At 35.5% G+C, this 16,707-nt stretch overlaps 1 non-coding gene across 1 annotated transcript; it reads left to right on the forward strand.

Moving 5' to 3' along the window:
- Positions 1-5,735: 5,735 nt before the first annotated feature.
- On the forward strand, positions 5,736-5,807 carry Trnae-uuc (transfer RNA glutamic acid (anticodon UUC)). The gene has a single exon. It is a non-coding gene; the product is annotated as a tRNA-Glu (tRNA).
- Positions 5,808-16,707: the final 10,900 nt, after the last annotated feature.

Genomic DNA, 16,707 nt, shown 5'->3' on the forward strand with positions numbered 1-16,707 from the left:
AACGAGATTTTCCTTTGATCTGGCCTAGTGACCTAGTTTTTGGCCCCACATGGCCCAGTTTCGAATTTGATCTAGAGATCATCAAGACTACATTCTGACCAAGTTTCATAAAGATTGAGTCACAACTGTGCCCTTTAGAGTGTTCACAAGCTTTTCCTTTGATTTGACCGTGTGATCTAGTTTTTGACCCCACATGACCCAGATTCAAACTTGACCTAAAGATCATCATGGCAAACATTCTGACCAAGCTTCACTACTGTGGCCTCTAGAGTGTTCACAAGCTTTTCCTATGATCTGACCTACTGACCTAGTTTCTGACCCTACATGACCCAGTTTCGAACTTGACCTAGAGATCATCAAGACAAACATTCTGACCAAGTTTCATAAAGGTTGGGTCGCAAGTGTGGCCTCTAGAGTGTTCATGAGGCAAATGTTGACGGACGATGCACGACTGACGACGGACGCTGACGGACGCCGGACAATGACCAGTCACAATACCTCAACTTGAGCACTTCGTGCTCAGGTGAGCTAAAAAAAGTGGAAACGTAATGCAACCCATGAAAACTGGCTTCTAAGAACATACAGAAGAAATATAACTGTTCACATTGTTGGTACAACTGGGTCGAAGGGAACTAACTGTTTTCCCATAGACTTACATTGTAATGTTTTGGGTTATAGCCCTTTCCTAACATTTAAACTTTTGATGCCACCTACCCAGGGTGAAAGAACTATTCAAGACCTAAAAGAAAACAGCCAGAAATATACATGTTGACCATCATTTTTGTGCACTTTTTTCACCCGCAAGTCAGTAACCCTCAGTCCGGCAGTTAATTTTTGTTTACATTTCATGAAAATACCAAACCACTAAAACAAGCAAAATTTTCAAACAAAATACACCTTCAAATATTTTTTCCTCCATTAATCATGGCTTAGAACTTCAATTTAAGAAATAAAACAGTTTTCAAACACATTCAACAGATATTTCACCAATGAGAGACCACTTTACATCTTAAATATTTGTCTCGGAATACCATATACTTTTTCAACCAATCAAAGGCCCTGTTAGTTATTTCACTTTGACCTGAAGCAAAAATCACACATGCACCGAGTAGAATAGGCGCATAACTGACAAAGGTGGTAGAATGAGAGACAGAATGATTTCAAATGTTCCAGAGCTCAGAGCATATTGGATAGCCTTGAACAATTACTTGAACACTAAAATCATATATTTAAATACATTTAAGACTATCTAAATTATTAACGGGAAAATAGCGCAGGGATAACCTAGAAAAATGAAATGATGTTATAGGGATCGTCATGTCAAGCACTGGTTCGTTGTTTTCAATGGTCTATATAATATGCATTATTCAAAGCTGCATGTTCTTGAGACGTCGTCTTTTAAGTCAAACCTGCAAGTTTTGTGGAGAGCCACAAAATTGTAACTTACATTTTCTTGAAGAATATTGTCAGTGCTGAATAAAAATCAAAAGAAAAGTGGGGGTCATTTTGATGCAAGAAAACTATTTTCAGTCAAACACACAAACTGCAAAATCAGCTAAAAATGAGACCCCAAATTGTATTGGTGGTGTATGATCTAAGTTTCCACGAAATATTCTGTCATGTTGTTATTTCATTATGAAAATGCTACCTACATGTCAAGCATAGATCTGTCATGTGGTTTTAGCAAAAAAAAAGTTGCATAGAAAATAAGGAAAATAGTTCTACAGAGCGAAAAAACTGAGGACTATTATGCGACTACCATTTTTTTTCGCGCCATTTTCCTATTTAGTGTGTGTATGCCTCGATCTTGTTCATCGTTTTATAGAAAAATTTCTTTCGTATTACCAACTCGTCAAGACGGGCTGGAGTAATTGGAACTAATTTGTAGTGCCAGTCTTCGCATCTTTGAGCACTCCTCATATGTTTATGATCGCCAGTTAGTCGCTTGGTAGGCATGGCAGCACTGGGGTATACATGTCTTCAACTCGACATGGTGCGTACGTAGTGCTGAAGAACCTAAAAACACCGAGATGATGAAGAAAATGTCCTGATTTTTTCGACGCCGCCCTGAAGGCGGCGTCGAGTATATGGGATACCCTTTCATCTCGGACCCTGTAAAAATGATAATGAATAGTTTCGGAGTGATAAACTGAACACAGTGAATAGTTTGTAAAAGGATCAACGATATTGCACAATACATTTTAGTGAATAAACAAAAAATGGCAAAAAGAAAACATAAAAAATGTATGTAATGCAACTTATTATGTGATTTAAAACAATGCTATCTGTCTTTCCTCTCCTTATTTGTAGAGCAGAACATATTTTTCAGGCCCGTGTGCAGGATTTGTTTGCTGGGGGGGCCAACCTGGGGTGGGTTCGGGAGGGGTATCCCCTCCCTATTGCGAATTTCTTTTAATATGGCACATGAATAGATGCATTTTCCTGCTACCTGAAACACCTTTAAGGATGCATGAATGTATCATATATTTAAGGAAAAGTCTACTTTTTAATCATTTCATCAATGTATGTATGATTGTACAGTCACAGTGTATGGACTTATTTTTCTTTATGATACCAAGTTGAAAAAAAAATGTTGAAGTTTTAAGATGATTATTAAGTAGACTAGCTCCTAGACTATGAAAAAAAAAAATCACATTTTTATGATTTTATGTAGTGAACTGAGCCAGTCTATATACTATGTCCAATATTACAATTTTAACATCAGTTCTCTTAGAAAATCTCTAGAATAGACTGGCTTTTGTCTCTGTGAACATAAAAAAGAAAAAAAATCATAGAAATATCGTAATTATCAGTCTAGTGGCTAGTCTAATTATTAAGGGTATCCTATTTGCAAAATGGCCAAATGTTTTTAGATTTCCAACAAAACAAACGAAGTATTATGACAATTACTATTTACATCATAGATTTCAAATGACAATGAACTCTTAACTGTACCAGAGATCTATAAAAATAAATAGATGTGTATTTTATACTTCTTTGACTGTACAAACTATAACATCACAGCACATATTAAATGATATTTTTATGTATAAAACCCCTCATAAGTAACGAGTTTTAGATGCGTTTTGTAAGATTTACTGAGAAACTACTTTTAAAACTATGAGAGTTTTTAAGTAAGGTTATGGGACCCAAAAGAGTAAAATTGATACAGTAGTTTCAAATTCATAATTGTTGTAAAATAAAAAGATAGGATAAATATCTATCAATTTAATAAATTTGGGGAATTTGCCTTAATGTAAAAACAAAATACAACCATCATAATGTTTCAATTTTCAGATTCATTTTAAGATTTACTTAACAAAACCAACAATGTTCTGATCATTTTATAACACTTCCAAAGAGTAAAAAACACAATAGTTTCTCCACTACCCAATGAAGTACCGATCAAGCGATCAATGAAGCATGCACAGATAAACTTTTACCTGTGACATGCCTGAGGCTAATTTCCACTACCAGACACGGTTTTATGGCTGTCAAATCAAGCCAGTTGCGCTGGTGTATAAATTTGTTAATTGAGGGGCCCATAGTAATAAAAATTGTAACTAGCCAGCCAGCTGGGGGGGCCCGGGCCCCCTGGCCCCCCACCTAGACACGTGCCTGTTTTTTAATTTACAATTTCGTCAAAAATGTTGATCCGATTTATTGATAAGGGAGGTTACTCTGTAAGTCAAGTTTTCTATTTCTATTCTTAGCATGACCTACTTACCTATCTCATTTTCAATAAATAGAACACACCGCAGATATAACATATTGTAACTCGTGAATCGCCTGGACAAGGGAGCGTTCGTGTATTTTACAACTTCGAAGAGAATATTAAAAAAAATTATGGAAAATTACAATTTGCCTGCATAAAAATTCCTTGGAAAAAAACGTATTTACAAAGTAAATAAAGGAATCAGTAAGCATAGATATGTTGAAATGATCGAAGGAAGTGCCGCTGTTAACTTATTTTTAACCTTTTTGTCTTATTTTCTTTGTTGATAGGTACAGTGATGTAATTTCAGAATGCGCACACTTCTGCAAATTCCTATTTCTATTTGTTTGGTTTTTTGTTTGTTTTTTTTTTCTTTTTTTTTTTTTCTTTTTTTGCTAATGTCATATAGATCTACTCATTGTTTACAGATATACACTGTCAACTAAGGTGTGCAATAGGCTAAAGAACATTTGGCTGAATTTGTCAGTGACAAGTTAATACTTCTTTAAATGTGGTTAGATCGAAATATCAAAAGCCATGGGACCATAACTTATCAAAGCATCAGTGACTTTAAAATAGAATTCCTTGTTGAATTTATATGTTCATTGATCTTATATGACTAGTCAGTTGCTCTGGTTTTATTATATCTTGTTACTTGCTTCTTTTTTTTTTTTTTTTTTTCTTTTTAATATAATAGATAGTTTTTGTATTTGTACATTCCTGACAACAAAAAAACAAAAACAAAAATTAAAAACATTTTCATTGAAATATTTTCTACACTTTGGCAGTGGGTTATTATGAGGACTTCAAGTTTATCGTTCGTCCGAAAAAAAAAGAATTCTATGATATTCAAAAGCATATAAGAAAGATTCATGCTTTGTGAATAAGTGCAATATAGAGATTATTTATGTTATATCATTCTTTTCTTGGACAAAATTTTTGGTTGTTTTTGGCAAGGGAAACAGTAAATTGCTGTGTATAATCTGCATTCTGAAATCTATAATGTAGGTGACTAAGGTCCATAAAACTTCATCAGTAAATAGAAAACACTCATTACGTTACATGATAATAAAAATAATGGTTTCTGTGAACCACAACTTTGAAATAATTTCAACATTTCCTCATTATCCAACAAACTGCATTTCTGTGAAACTTCATACACACGCTCCTGCATATAAGAACTTTTCGCAGGAGGTGACCTTAGTTGGTGAAATAATTACTTTAATTTTGTATGTAAAGGGACCACCTACTCGCAATGTTAATGTCATTGCAGGTAGAGGATTTGTATTGCATGGTAAAACTTTTCTATCATGTTTATTCTTCATGTTTTAAACATTTTATAACATATATTGTTTTATGTGCTAATGTTGCCAACATGATAACTTGTCAGACTAATAAAGTAATGATTAGGTGATTTCTCATATTGCAATAAATGTACTTCAGACACAACACTTGGCGGCGTCTTTGATGCTTGCATCAATGAATTTCCTTGTAACACCTGGTATACATCAATATAGAATTAATGGCGAAACGGTTACGTAGAATATAGCTAGGCTACGTAGAATAAAGACTGAAGTCTCTAGATATATTTTTATGTGTGATTTTTTTACAAATAAGTTCTTGAATTTCATTAAAGAAAAACATTTAAAAGTCTATCATAGCATGTGGCGGATCCCTGTGATTAAATTTATTAAACGAGTTGAATGAAATTGATATAAAATGCTCGGCAGAGCCCCGCATTCAATCATTTTATTCAAGTCGTTTAATAAATTCAACATGAAAAGACACTCGTGTAGTCTAATATTCTCTATTTATGACCAGTCTTGCAAAAATCATGCACACAGTCCTATGCTTTTTATGCCGAATATCGTGCAGAACTACACTACAGATACTCAACTGATGGGAGATAATAACCAGTCATTACAATCAGGATATATTCTCCGCTAACATCCCCTGTACCCACGCGCGTTGTATTGATATTTTTAATCATACTATATACTAAATCCCATGTCAACAGAAATCCGGTGTGGTCTAGTGGTTAGGATTCCTGGTTTTCACCCAGGCGGCCCGGGTTCGATTCCCGGCACCGGAACATGTTTTTTTTTTCTTTTTAATACTCCGCCGAGGCAAAGCGTCCGTCACTTGTGCGTCCATAACACTGTTCGGTGCATAACTGTGAAACTGCTGAAAGGATTTTGTCAAAACTTTTCAAAAAGTACAGTAACCATGAGTCTACTTCTTGAGTAATCTCCATTTGGTAAATTTTACTAATGAATATATATAATTATAGTAAAAATCACAATTGTCACTCAAATATTTAAATAATTTCAGTTGTTTCTACTATTATCATCATTATATCACAGATGTACTACATCTTTAATGGACGGTGTGAAGTGTGTCCAGCATCAGTCCCGAGCAAGCAAGAGGGCTTTTGCTGGGTACTGAGGACAATAACGGGTAACGGTGAATTCCTTTTATTATTGTATTGCAATTAACCTTGTAGGCTAACAAAAGTAATACCGAACAAACATCTGTTAGCAAGAATACCTGTGTTACACCTCAAAATGGTAGCAACGCATTTTGATTATCACTACCAAAGTTCGGCGAGTTTTGGTAGTCACTACCAAAATGCGTTGACGTTACGCTCATTGTTGGCGTACATTAGCGTAACTGACGTTATCGCCGTTTTTAGTCGTTTAGACGTTAAAGGGATTACTTGGGGTGGTAGGACTACAGTTTTCATAAATCATGTCGTTTCGATATTTAAGGAAATATTTGATATAGATGTACTATATAATATTTATTCAATATAATTATTTATCAGACAGTGAATTATATTGCGGTGTTCAGATACACTTGTAATACATATACGTTATTTAGTTTTCCAACGTAACGTCGACGTTACATTTATTTCACGGCTGTGACATCTCGGCTAGATTTTGCAATTTTCATGTGTTAAATTTGATTCATATTCAACGTAAGACTTATGCATATCAATTTGCAGACAATTGTATGTACTTTCAGACTGTAGTCGCTGTTTTGTAAACAAATACATATTTCTTTAAATATTTCGGCACGTAACAACTTCGTAATTTTATTTTTTGCATTTTTTGACACGTGTGACATCGCGGCTAGATTAAAGTATACATATATTAAACGCCATTATCAAAGTCAATATACGACAAAACCTTACTAATTCAAAACTAGAATTTATGTACTTTTTGTCAAAATAAATATTATAGAAAACATACAATAGTTAAAGAAAATACAGAAATTTTAACAAATCCTGTCGAGGGAAGACATTAAATCTTACGTTTTAAGTTGGACCTGTCTTTTGCTTCCTGTTTGTTACAGGAAGTATTGAACAGCAAATGACTGCAATGACGTCAAATATAGTTAACGTCACGTCACCGAGTCTTCTTATTTGACGGAAAAAAATAATTTTATGAATTTACCAAGCCGTTAAATAATGCGCATTGGTGAATTCTGTTACATCTTACATGACGTTTTAGTGTTGTTTTCTATGATTCTATGTCCAATTAATTTTTTACTAATTGTTAAACGTAAATGCGATCATATTTACTAACAGGGAGATCGTTTTGCCTTTCTTGTGATATAAGAAGATAAACAACCGTATTTCTAAAACGAATTTCATAAAACATTGAAGTGAACGAAACTGGAAAATTTCCGATGTTCGCCAACAACGTACGCAACGTCGTTACACTCAACGCAATTTGGTAGATCTAGTTTACAGAAATGTTGTACCAAAGTGCGTTGGACATGTACACATCCAACGCAAAACGGTATTGATAATCCCATGATTGACAAAAAGAATATTTTGTGATGAATGAACAATATCATTTCAATGAGAATCATGATGGAACTTAGCTGCTTATCCGACCTTGACCTTTTGACCTTGAAAATATAACGTCCCTAGAGTCTGTCAAGCAGGACCATTGGAACACAAGTGAGAGAGGTCAATGCAACTCTAACTTTGACATAATTATATCGAGAGATATTGAAGGAACTTGGCACAACTGTTCACCACAATTATTTGATGCGTCGTTTGCATGACCCTGGGAAGGTTTCACAAACGCCCATAAGTAAGTATATCTACATATCTACATATCTACTGTTTGGGGTTAAAATACAGGAGGTGCACGAGAAAGGGTCACATAAGACGGGTTGTATAATACCTTTAAAAGTATATGCAAGGTAGATATGCAACCTTTATCTATCAAAAATCTTTAGCTGAATATTTCAATGATGTGTAATATAATGAAATACACTTAAATTATCCAGCCCGTTAGTGAATTTAATTCCGAGGGTTACCGATTAATTTATTAACCGAGAGTTACCGAGGTTGGTCGAGTAAATATCAGGCACTCGTATTTTTCATTCTTTTACGTTGTGTTTCAAAGATATAATGTGGTGGACTCTCGAACCCCTCACCTTTAAAGAGAAAAAATCTTTTTGCCGATAATAGTTATATCAGACCCCTAAAGCGCACACAGAATTCACCATTTAATGTGGGATGTTTTAAAAAAATATCTAGGTGGAGGACCAACGTGCCATCCTCACATTTATACTTCGTTTTACAGACTTCAAAAAATCTCGATGGCCTATCCCTGAGACAACACATTAAAAACGTTATTGCATAGGAAGCGTCGTTTGAGGCTCATTTCACATGCTCAGGAATCTTCATTTTTGTTGTTTTTATACGAAAACCATATCTCAGCAGGGGAACTCTGAACCTCCTTCCCCACTATTTTATAGGAGACATTCCCTCCTTTTATCTCCCTCTTTTGTGCGTATTGTAAAACTGAGTACAGCCCCTGATGTAGAAAAAAACTACCAAAATACCCTTTAAATAACACATCATATGTACTCTTGCAATGCATTTAGTCGCCGAATTTTGGTAGTCACTACCAAAATGCGTAGCTACCATTTTGAGGTGTAACAATACCTGTTACTATGTAGATTTAACGGGTTTATAGTCTGTCTTGAAATATATTAAATTCTAGTGTGTCGGTCAGATGTTATATATCTTTTTAATCTTCCGCACAATTTGCAATTAATTTGTTTTTCAACAAATGCTTTCATTAGTTTAATTATTACATGAAATTCACCGTTCGTCTATTGTCCTAGGGCAGATTACTGTCCGTTTTCAATTATGATGGACTTGCATGTAAATGTTTTGCAAATATTTCAATTAAATTTATCAATTTGATTTAACATGTAAAGAATTTATAGATTCGGTGTGGGTAAAAATTGAAGTAAAATTACAAATTTTATTGACTAGATACCTTAGGGTGAATCGTTATTATAACAATGGATATCATAAACTTGAGGACCGTCTTGCAATTTCCCTATGGAAATCAGAGGTAAGCTGAAACCATTCTAAAAAACTCGAAAATCCCTTAATCGAAAATCCCTTACAACGTGTCACAGAACTGTATCTAATGTCGTCAAGATATTAGGGTAAATGATGTTAAAGATACACGCTGATATCGGATACATTCAACATTTCTTTACAAACAAGAAAGTCGCCTCTCGCTACATACTTAATTCATTCGTAATAATTTGTTTCTGTTTTAGGGTCTAAACTGGATAAACTTTATTCTGTTGCTAAAACTCATTGAAAGATGGCAGCTGCTTACATATTCAAAACACATCTTCCTCGGGATCTGATTAATTCACAGTCACTTTAAAGTTTACTTCTTTTCTATCACAAAGTTTTTCTGTATATGAAGACTTTATTTAGTTAGTGAGAAAAGTTATAACAAAATTCATGTCATGTCCAGAAGTCTAAACAAATCATGTTCACGTTACTACACTGATGTGTTTTGAAAGTTCCTTATATAGGTAGAGATAGTTTATTCATTCAGTTCCAATATGGTAAAAGCCAGTGAGGAAAGAAACATGCACAATTTATGACGAGATAAACACATTGTGAAAAAATAAAAACAACAACAACAACAAAAATAACGACCACTATTTTATTTACAGTATCTTAATTTATTACACATTAAAGTGGCATTATGCGCATCTTACTGCACAAAGTACGTTTTTGATGAATGTTTAATAAAAGAAATTTTCGGTTGCTGTGCATTTAAATGTGTTAAATTAACGATAATGCATACACATGAACATTTCATTTTAAATGAATTCACAAAAGTCTAAAGGGACGCTCGAAGTAAAATGGAAAGAAAGACCCCCACCCTAACAAAAAAAAACCCCAACCAAACAAAATAAAACCCACAGAAATAACTGCAGGACACAACCCCTTGCCGAACCTCAGAATAGTTAACCTAACTATAGTGGACAAGCCAATTAACTAGCCATTGTATATGAACATGACATAACCACAAACAATTATTATCATCCCCACGTGGAAGTGCGTGGATCCCGGGGAGACATGGAGATTTTCGTACTTATAATTCGCGTTTTCATAACTTGTAAATTAGTTGACTTTTCAAACACGCAGTGCAAGGATGAAAAAGGGTCGAAGTAATTTTTGACGGATGGAAGAAATTATGTATTGCATCTGCTACCTCAGGTATGTTGTTTTGGCTACTTTTATATTGATTTGGCTTCTGGCACACTGAATTCCCCATGTATTTCTTCCACATTTGTGTACAGAGAAAAGTTGTATATACATGACGAAAATAACAACCATTTGAATGCATTATCGGTTTATACCAGGGATATATAGTGGTCAAATGTAATTTATTCATGAATTATGTCACTTAGTCCGCTATTGACCACGCTGGTCAATATTTACATTTCGTATGAACGCAGTAACGCGGAAAACTTAGAGGTCAAGCGTGGTTAACGAGTGTTTGTACATGTACTCTATTTTGGCCGTGGTAATACTAAATTTATAAAGTCAAACTGACCACCTTTCGACATGTATATCCGTTTACTATATATACATGTATAGCTGATGGTGTATTTGTTTTCTATATATGTCAATATTAAAATGCCACCGACACATACTATAGACTAAATCTCATATATATTTTATCATCAAAAATATACATCGTTATATATTTGTGCTATAACGTGTTATAACTAACCCAGTCCAGTTCCTAATTATGAATAATACCTGTACACCTATACATGTATACGTGATTACTGAGAGGTGTATAGTGGCAATACTTTCAGATTTTGTTTGTTTGGCTATCAGCAGCTAGAACCCAGTTTATGTATAATGTACAATATAAGTTGCATTATCAATTCACAGGTATATTAGAAATAAGTGCATCTGTATCATTTTTTATATCTAGAGTGTTTGTGAGGAATTGACAGATTCCACTTATGGCGGTCTCCAAACATGGAAACTTATCAAATGTTTTATCAATACGCACAATTTTGTTATTTTTGGGGCGTTTTAAATTTTAATTTGATCTGCAATTTATTTTTCTGAGAGACCTGTTTATTATACATGGAGATCACATTCCAAATGGATATCTGTAGTGGCAGATAAAGTTGCTTCAACTATCTAAAGATGTACTGTGTTCATTTCCACCTATTTCATTTTATCATGAGATTTGTATTGTAATCAACAAATATATTTTGGCTGTGTGTCTATAGCTAGAATCAAAATTTAATGGGGAATAGCACTTTGTAATTTTTTGTAACCCGCATAAGATTTTGATATCATATTAAAGTAGAAGTTATCCCCGGCATGAATGTGTAACTGTTTTCTTAGTTATAAGTGAAACGTTTTAGCTGTGACGCCGCAAACATTACCATGCACGTCTGTTTTGGTGCCACGTTAAAAGCGATAAAAATCGTTTTATTTTCTCTCATTTGCTTGTTTTTCAATTTATAGCAATGAATCATCTTTATGTGTATTATATAAAGATGTACGGCGCTATACAGTATTCGTCACTTTCTTTATCAAAACGATGGAAAAAAATGAAGAAAAACGACATTCTCAATTTTTTAGTTTTTTCTTTTTGAAAAAAAAAAAAAATGACGCACTCGTTTAATTAACGTGAAAACGGCTCGAAATTTTATTGCCAAAATTTTATATATTCAAGATTCATTTCAAGTGACAATATTTTGATATAAACACTTCCCGTTGTTTTGGTAGAGTTATATACTCATTCTGTTTACTTACACATTTATTAGTGTGTAGTATTAAACCTAAAACACAGTATTATTCGCATATTTTAGTTAGCATGGATACTGCGCAGTAACTGTTCGTATTTTCAATTCTGAACATTGGACCGCCATTATGATAATATCTCTTTAGCCGGCGGCAGAATGTTAGTACACAGAAAGAGAAAAAATGTTTGGTGTTGCAAATCATAATTTCACTTGATCACGTAAACATGATTACGGTGAGAATAAAGAAGTAGTATTCGAAATGTGTTCTCTGTCAGTATCCATTAGTTTTGATTCAAGTGACAAGTATATAAAATCAATAGAACAGTAGCGGGTTCAATACAAACTTAAAGTTATAAACAGTTCCAGTGTTTTTAAAGGATTTGATATTTATGAATAAGCAGAAGCATTTTGCAGTATATTCATCAGATTTGATCAAGGAATGACATAGTTATTGCAATTTATTTTTTAGCTTGACTATTCAAAAAATATGTGGAGCTATTGGACTTTCCCATGCGTCGGTATCCCGATTTTGTTAAGCTGGTATCTCAGTAACCACAACTTATTCACTGTGATAACTGACTTACACAGATTCCATAACAAAGTTATGCCCCCTTTTCAACTTTGCAATTTTTGGTTAAGTTTTTGTATGTAAGCAGGTATCTCAGTACCTACATATGGGAATGGATTGAAACTTCACAGGCTTGTTAATTGTGATGCAATGCACAGGTTCCGTAACTCTACTTTGCATCTTTAAAAAACTATGCCCCCTTTTTAACTTGGCAATTTTGATTTAGTTTTGTATGTTAGCTGGTAGGTCAGTACTAACAGTACCAACTAATGGGAATGGTTTGAAAGTTTACACAATTGTCCACAGTGATGAGCTGACATGCATTCTACAGGTTCTATAACTCTTTATTGTATTTTTACAAAATTGTGTCCTTCTTTCAACTTCTACATTAATTCAAGTGATAAGGCTGTTGAATAGTCGAACGTTGCTGTCCTCCGACATATCTTGTTTAATTACCTCCCGTGTTCTGTTACATGCTGTCACACTTCAGCTCAGTGTGCAAAAATTCGCTAGACCATAATAAAAAGACTGACCAATCTTTCTTACCACTGAAATTTGTTAAGAAACTGAATAAGGAGTGTTGTCTCCCATGCATTCGCCCCCCCCCCCCCCCCCCCCCCCCACCCCCAACCACCAAAGATATCTATCTATCTGTACGTTCGGATCAAATTCAGAACAGCTGTCTAAATAGATGTTAAAACTTTCGGTTTCAGCGTTGCAACACGTATTTACAAAACGCCCCTCCTTGCTTGAAACTGTCATTTTTTATGTTTGTTTGGATTCTTAAACACATAATTACATGCTCTTGTTACTTGTATTGGCTGTTTTCTCGGGCTGTTCTGTATTTCTAATCGCTCTGTGCTATTGTAACATGGCAACTCGCTAGTTATTTCTAAAGGTCAGCAGGATGTAGAAGATAGCCACACCGACTAGACACAGTTTTAAGATACAATGGAGCGTCTTTTGACGTAAGATTTTATCAAGACCTGTAAGAGGTCAGTAAGGGACAACATTATACAGGATTTGTGAATTAAAAGACTGTATCTAAGCTTTAAAAGAAAATGGATATTTTTAGCCCGACTATTGGAAGAGTAGTCGGAGCTGTTCTACTCACCCCGGCGTCGGCGTCGGCGTCACACCTGGGTTAAAGTTTTGCATGCAAGTTCGCATGGCTATCATTTAAAGGCTTTGAAAATTATTTTTTCTTTTTCTGGGTCCATTACTTACCTCACTGGGTCAAGTCCTATAACTCCGACATGTATTCTGGCCAATTTATGCCCCCTTTGGACTGAGAAAATCCTGGTTAAAGTTTTGCATTCAAGTTACTCTCTCCAACACTAATGCAGGTATTGAATTGAAACTTCATATGTGTCTTCGGGGTTACTAAAGTGGATGATAAAATCAAGTCCGACATGCATTTTGCAAAATTATTATGTTCCCTTTTGACCTTAAAAACTTCTTGTTAAAGTTTTGCACGCAAGTTACTATCTCCAAAACTAATGCAGATACTGGATTGAAACATTATCATGATTATAGGTATTTTAACATTTAGTGTAACATTCCTATTCTGCCTATCCTGCTTCAGGGACAACTAATCGAATAGTTGAGCATTGGCTATCTTACGGACAGCTCTTGCTATCCCCCGACGAAAGTCGGAGGGATATAGTTTTGGCGTTGTCCGTCCGTCCTTCCGTCCGTCTTTCCGTCCGTCCTTCCGTCCGTCCTTCCGAGCTCACATTTGCATACTTAGGTGGCTATAGGAACAATAGGTAACTGTACTTTTTCTTTGATGTCATTCATTCAGTAAGGCTTTTATGTGGCTATTTTTCTCTTACGTGGCTAAAAGAACAATAGAGAGAACAAAAGAGTAGCCACATAAGTATCCATATGTAGGAACGTCCGTCCTTCCGTCCGTCCGTCCGTCCGTCCGGAGCCATATCTAGGAAATGGTTGGGAATATTTATTTAAAACATCATATACATGTTCACCATTATGAGTTCTTGCGGCCCGTCAAGTTTCAGTCAGATTGCCCAAGTAACACCAGAGTTATGGCCCTTAGAAGTTTCTAGTGTTAACTATACAGGGTACTATAAATATGGCAATTTCTGCATCATAACTTTTGATATATTTGACCTAGAACTATGAAACTTAAACAGAATTTAGATCACCATAATGTGGTTGTGTACACACAATTTCATTCGGATTTATTTGTAAATTAATAGTTGTTGCCCTTTAATTGTATAAAAATCCACATATTTGTACATAACAAACTTACCATTTGGTAGAATTTCATTAAATTTCTTTCATTCTTTTCCATGAACATTTATTGTAAACATGTGAAGTTGTGTACCCACACCTGGTCATCCCCTTACATTGATCACACACCTCCCCCGCCCCTATCCCCCCCCCCCCCCCCCCAAAAAAAAAAAGAAAAAAAATCATTCCTTATTTTAGATTTTTTTCAAACAAACTTCATATACATGTTCGCCACTATGAGGTTATGGGGCCCATCAAGTTTCAGACAGATTGCCCAAGTAACACCAGAGTTAAGGCCCTTAGAAGTTTCTAGTGTTAACTATATAGGGTACTATAGATCTATAGATATGGCAATTTCTGCATCATAACTTTTGATATATTTGACCTAGAACTATGAAACTTTAACAGAATTTAGAGCACTATAATGTGGTTGTGCACACACAATTTTGTACGGACTTCTTTTGTAACTTCAGAGTTATTGCCCTTTAATTGTCTAAAAATCCACATATTTGTATATAACAAACTTACCATTTGTCAGAATTTCATTAAATTTCTTTCATTCTTTTCTGTGAACATTTATTATAAACATGTGAAGTTGCGCACCCACACCTGGTCACCCACTTGCCTTAGTCACACCCCCTCCCCCTCCCCACCCCCCACAATTTTTTTTGATATTTTTTTTTCATTTCTTATTTTAGATTCTTTTCAAACCTTCCAAGTTGTACCATTCCCCCACCTCACTTCTCCACCCAGTCATGCCCACCACTGATCATGCATCCTCTGCCCCCACAAACTTCACCCTTTTACCCCTTTTTTTATGCCCCCGAAGGGAGGCATATAGTTTTTGAACCGTCTGTCAGTCTGTCGGTCTGTCAGTCTGTCTGTCCGCAATTTTCGTGTCCGATCCATATCTTTGTCACCGATAGATGGATTTTCAAATAACTTGGCATGAATGTGTACCACAGTAAGACGACGTGTCGCGTGCAAGACCCAGGTCCGTAGCTCAAAGGTCAAGGTCACACTTAGACGTTAAAGGTCATTTTTCATGATACTGCATTCGTGTCCGGTCCATATCTTTGTCATGGATGGATGGATTTTCAAATAACTTGGCATGAATGTGTACCACAGTAACACGACGTGTCGCGCGCAAGACTCAGGTCTGTAGCTCAAAGGTCAAGGTCACACTTAGACGTTAAAGGTCATTTTTCATGATACTGCATTCGTGTCCGGTCAATATCTTTGTCATCGATGGATGGATTTTCAAATAACTTGGCATGAATGTGTACCACAGTAAGACGACGTGTCGCGCGCAAGACCAAGGTCCGTAGCTCAATGGTCAAGGTCACACTTAGACGTTAAAGGTCATTTTTCATGATACTGCATTCGTGTCCGGTCAATATCTTTGTCATCGATGGATGGATTTTCAAATAACTTGGCATGAATGTGTACCACAGTAAGACGACGTGTCGCGCGCAAGACTCAGGTCTGTAGCTCAAAGGTCAAGGTCACACTTAGACGTTAAAGGTCATTTTTCATGATACTGCATTCGTGTCCGGTCAATATCTTTGTCATCGATGGATGGATTTTCAAATAACTTGGCATGAATGTGTACCACAGTAAGACGATGTGTCGCGCACAAGACCCAGGTCCGTAGCTCAAAGGTCAAGGTCACACTTAGACGTTAAAGGTCATATGTCATGATAGTGCATTGATGGGCGTGTCCGGTCCATATCTTTGTCATTCATGCATGGATTTTAAAATTATTGGGCATGAATGTGTACCACAATAAGACGACGTGTCGCGCTCAAGACCCAGGTCCGTAGGTCAAAGGTCCTAAACTCTAACATCGGCCATAACTATTCATTCAGAGTGCCATCGGGGGCATGTGTCATCCTATGGAGACAGCTCTTGTTTCATTTTTAATTTTCAATCAATATTTATAATCAACATGTGAGATTTTGTTTCCTCTCCCCTTCCCCTGCACCCCCACCCCCTAAAAAAAATAAATATATACATATATCTATATACATACATATATATATATTTCCAT

This window comes from Mercenaria mercenaria, chromosome 13, assembly GCF_021730395.1.
Source record: "Mercenaria mercenaria strain notata chromosome 13, MADL_Memer_1, whole genome shotgun sequence".
NCBI classification, from domain to species: domain Eukaryota; kingdom Metazoa; phylum Mollusca; class Bivalvia; order Venerida; family Veneridae; genus Mercenaria; species Mercenaria mercenaria.